The sequence below is a fragment of the Echeneis naucrates genome, chromosome 11 (assembly GCF_900963305.1).
Source record: "Echeneis naucrates chromosome 11, fEcheNa1.1, whole genome shotgun sequence".
Taxonomy (NCBI): domain Eukaryota; kingdom Metazoa; phylum Chordata; class Actinopteri; order Carangiformes; family Echeneidae; genus Echeneis; species Echeneis naucrates.
Genome location: NC_042521.1, coordinates 5,775,135 through 5,779,911, shown reverse-complemented (window position 1 = coordinate 5,779,911; position 4,777 = coordinate 5,775,135). Strand labels below are relative to the sequence as shown.

The 4,777-nt window shown below is 40.3% G+C and overlaps 1 long non-coding RNA gene across 1 annotated transcript; it reads left to right on the top strand.

Annotated features, from left to right (window-relative positions):
- On the top strand, positions 1-4,507 carry LOC115051331 (uncharacterized). Its single transcript, XR_003841266.1, has 4 exons — positions 1-189; positions 781-1,017; positions 1,928-1,998; positions 4,374-4,507. It is a non-coding gene; the product is annotated as an uncharacterized LOC115051331 (long non-coding RNA).
- The last annotated feature ends 270 nt before the right edge of the window (positions 4,508-4,777 follow it).

Below are 4,777 nucleotides of genomic sequence, written 5' to 3'. Positions count from 1 at the left end.
GGTCACCCTGGCTGAGCTGCAGTCGGACTGAGACGCAGCGTGCATCTGTTTGTCTTTTCCACTTATTCGAAGAATTCCAACTTTTTTCTTTTTTTCAACTTGGACACAAACATCCTTCATTAAAAGAGAGTTGGGGCTGGCAGCCTGCAGGGCTCTCTGTTTTGAGCTAGCTGTCATTGCCAACTCCAGGTGAGCTTCAAACAACTTCCCTGCTATCTATTACATTTATCCCTCTAGTCATGAGTCTTTTCTTTGAGTCCACGTTTTATTGAAAACATAGAGTGGACACCAACGAACAGCATGTTGCCAGTGATTTTTGTTACTTGGGGGAAGCTGCAGATGGATCATCTAGTGCTTGCTTTGAAGGATGAAATCTCAGCAGTAACCAGACTGCCACTATATCCTCGCGTATGACTCTGTATCTACCAGCACTAAATGTCATTGCTGAAAAAGCTCCAATATTTGAAAGGAAACTGGCTTAAAAGTTGAGGAGGCCTTCGGCAAACAAAATCAGTGAAGTGAACTTATCCTTTATTGATTTTTTTTTTTTTTTTTTTAATAGAAGTGCTGACTTTCTGACCTATCAAAACATATTTACAAAAGAGTTTGCTTTTGGATTTTTGGATGGCAGTGTGTAGTCCAACAATCACAGCTGGTATGCAGGACCACGTCCCTCCACTGTGAAAGACTGGCTCTAAATAAGAAGCTTATAATTAATAGCAATACAATCTATTCTTTCAAACTATTTATATACTTTGTTGCTTCACTTTCCTTTTCCAGCACACCACAGATTGTCTCACACACAATAGGCCCAGTAAAGAAATCACAATCCTTTGTGGCAGATTTCAGGTGACCACGCTCTTTCCTCTGGACAGCAATGACCTGCAGCAGCAACAATGTTCCTCTAAGCAGCTAAAATACAGCAATCCTGCAGCACACCGCCACTACTATCATTGTTCTTGTAGTCCAGCCAGCGAGGTCAAGGCAGTCGGAAAATCTTCATCATGAAAAAACCAGGTGGGCCAATAACACAGACACACGCCCACACACAAACACACTGCCTTTCTCTGTCATTCTTATCAGATTGGAAAGGCTCAACCTTTTCACCTCGCACGCCTCAAACAATGTCTCAATGCGCTGAGGTTATCCAGCAGTGCGGGTAAAATTCGCCTTACCTCAACGCTGCACTTAAAACAAAGAGCTTAGGCAGCAACTTGAGGTATAAGTTGAGCCATAACAGCAATGCATTTTAATGAGGCTAGACCAGGGAGGATATCCTGGAAATAGACGCAGTGTGGTCCATTTCCCTTGCAGCTTTTAGGACAGGGCCAGCATGCATGAAAATGGGCTTCTGCTGAGAAAATGGGCTTTTATGCAGAACACATTATGGCAGAATATATAGTTGTGAATGGATCACTGTGGACTGCTCTGCCTACACCCACTCAGAATTTAATCTTAGCACACTGAAAGCACATTTAAGGGAACCTTCCCTTGCTAATCTATTATGGCTGAAGTCTCGTCTGCTGTGCTGCCTGAAAGAGACATATAAATGTTGCAAATTCAATGTAACGTTTCGGAAACTCTGAATTCCACCGCTTCCTTTCATGTTTTTTTTTTTTTTTAAATCTGGTGATAAAAAAAAAAAAAAAAAAAAGTCACGAAGACTGTTTCTTGATCCAAAAAGAAAATTCGAGTCCCCCTCAGAAATATTTTGATCTTTGCAGAGACTGACAAAAAACAGCTTGTGAGAGAGCAGCATTTACAAAGTAAAGACTGGCCCTGTTATCTGTGTCAACAAAGGCCAACACAACACTGACAGGGTTGGTATTGTGCATACAGCAGCTGATTATGTTGTAAGGCCCATTTTTCTACAATGCGGTAAACACTCTTTCTCTCCTCTGCTTCCCTCGTTCACTGTGATGACTAGATGCAAAACCGTGATGAAAAGATGGGACGTTAGAGCTTGAGAAGGTGTGTGAATGTGGAAATCAGGCCTTGGTAAGTGGAGTCTTTTGATTACTGAATGTTTTCTCTGACAGAGAGCTCAGCTTTGGTTTCCAGCCACCCTGCAACAATATAAACTCTTTCCTGACTGTGTCGCTCAGTGTTGTGTTGAGCCAGAGTAATGTGCGTTCAGGGCTCAGCCTCTTAATGAAATCCCAGCAAAATGAGTTGCACCGGAGCAGAGCGCAGTACTAAAACCTGATTTCCTGAAACATCTAAATCATATCGGTGTCAAAGGAGGTGGTGGGAGTGCTCTGTAAGAAAATTCCTTTCAGCAAGAAAGCTGGCAGTCGCCCTATTTGGATAAGCACGCAGGGATCTGGCAAAGAAAATGAGGTGGTTGGCTCAGAGAGCGAGTGAACCTCATCAAATCTGTTGAGTAAATGTGAAATTGATGCCTTTGTCCAAATGGAAAAATCATTTTATCTGGAAGCAGAGTATTCAACAGACACAGACATCAGTATTCAGCCATGACATCTGTAAATCTATGCAGCCCGTGTTCACTAGAGAATATTTTGTGATATTCCATCAGCACCTTGTTCTGGGCCTCATTAGTTGCACTGTATGCTACTGCAATACAGTGGATGTGCTGAATAAAGCCTACAACGGCTCTATTAGAGGAAGGATGTAATTTTCTTGTCATTTGCATGCTGTGTTGATGCACAGGCTACGGGGGAACATACAGCGATCCAATCGCTCTCTGTGTCAAGCGCAGTTTGTTTAAAAGGAAGAAAGCTCGAACAGGTTTTCCATGATCAAAGTCGTCCACCAGAGTTGAGCTGCGCCTTGATTTTCACAGAGGGGCTGAAAATAAATGCATGTTCACAGTCACGGTAAATTTACCAACTGGCAAGGGAAAATGACTGCTCCGGCCGACGAGAAGCTCTCAGAACGAGGCGTTAAATTAAATCCATTTGGACTATTGACGTCACGGCGAAGCATTTCAGCTGCATCTTAAAATAACATGTTTCTCTCTGGGCCCAGAAAATGAGCATGTTGCTTAATGGTCCAGTTGATGTTAGTGATATTAAACATATCTGGACCACCTTCACACACTCAGAGTATTTAAACAGATCATAGGATTTTGGAAACACATTATTTTAACCCCTCTATTTAGCAATTATAAGCAGAGTGTAAACGCATAATAAGTTAATATTTCATCATCATATGAGCAAATGTGTACAAACTGACTTTTAATCGATTTACACAACCTGCGAGGCATTCTTTATTTAAAAAAATGTTTGCAATGCATGATTTATTATGTAACACTGTTTTAAAATCTCAATTTGCAAAGTGAATTAATATAGTGAGCTCATTATATGCTGTATTTAAACATTCCTTTTTTTGTACTTCTTTATACCTTATTGTAACAACTAAGAAAACTTACTTGATCATCTTAAAGTAAAAATTTGACAAAAGAATAAATCCTCCTGTCTTTGTTGAAACACATTAATAACCTGACTGGGACTGATTGCTATGTTTGTATTAATAGTACATTATTTATTATACATGATTGTACAGAAAATTCAATAATCATAAATCAATAAATCCCATTCCAGATAAATTATGTTCTCCTTAATTATATTTATGTTCATTAAATGTGAAAAGTTTTACATTTGAGGAGGCGTCATACCACTCAGGTCTGCACATTGAAATGAAGTAAGTAAGTAAAATCAGCCCCACTAGTCCATACAAAAATCCAGATGTGAAACAAAACATTTTGGCTTTACATTATGTGACAGATTAAAGGGGGGGGGGGGGTTAAGTGTTACCAAGCATTCAGTGCTATATACCAAAATTAAGAAAGCAAATCATCACAGTGTGAAATTCCACCAGCCGACCTTTGCTGCAGGTCATTCTCCTCTCACTGTTTCCTGTCAGCCTCTCTGCTGACAGGAACTTTCTGAAATGAAGGCACGAAAAGCCCAAAAAATAACTTGAAAAAAAAAACATATCCCTTACTCTCCTTATGTTCCCATCTCAATCAATCTCTCCTTAACTTTCTCTTACACGCATAAACACATATGATGTGCAATGTTCCTCTATTGTCCGGCATTGTTTTCCTCGCTCAGCCTCTTGTCCTTATCAGTGTTGAGTCATGGTGGTATTTCCTGCTAGCAGCAAGAGCATAAGGTGGCACAGGATGAGTGCTGCTTCCTGCGCTGGCACACCCCAACATGTACCCACTGGCCCCAGCCGCTCTGCTCTGCAGTCAGAGGAAGCACTATGCAGGCCCTAATATACAGCAAAAGTTTTCAGCTAATAACTCGTACTGTACATCTGTTTTCCTGAGATCAAAGGTACCTACATGATGCTGAGAAGGACGTTAGCTGAGAACGATTCATTTGCAATTCACTTGATCTTTACAGGGTGAACGCGTTATCTTCAAGGTGTTTGTGCTGGAGTGACAGCAAAAGGTGAACCAAGCGTTAACTCCTGAAGTGGACTCAAGGGCAGTGTTGAAAATGGCTCAGTAAGGCTCCCAGCAGCCTGGATAATTACATGGTGACTTCTTTTTTTTTTTTTTTTTTGGGCTTTTTGTCTGATTTTTGTTAAAGATAAATTCTGATAAATTCAATAAATTCTGATGACATTTAATCAGTTACCCTTTACGGGGAAAAACTCCAACTGCATCTGACATGTCACGTCTCATAAACGGCTCAAACTGAGAAAAATAAGTCAGTTAATACTAAATACTAAAGTCCTTCTGATAACCATCAGTACAATAATTAATTCTACGATTGTAAAATGTATTTTGCTCATATTTTCAGAG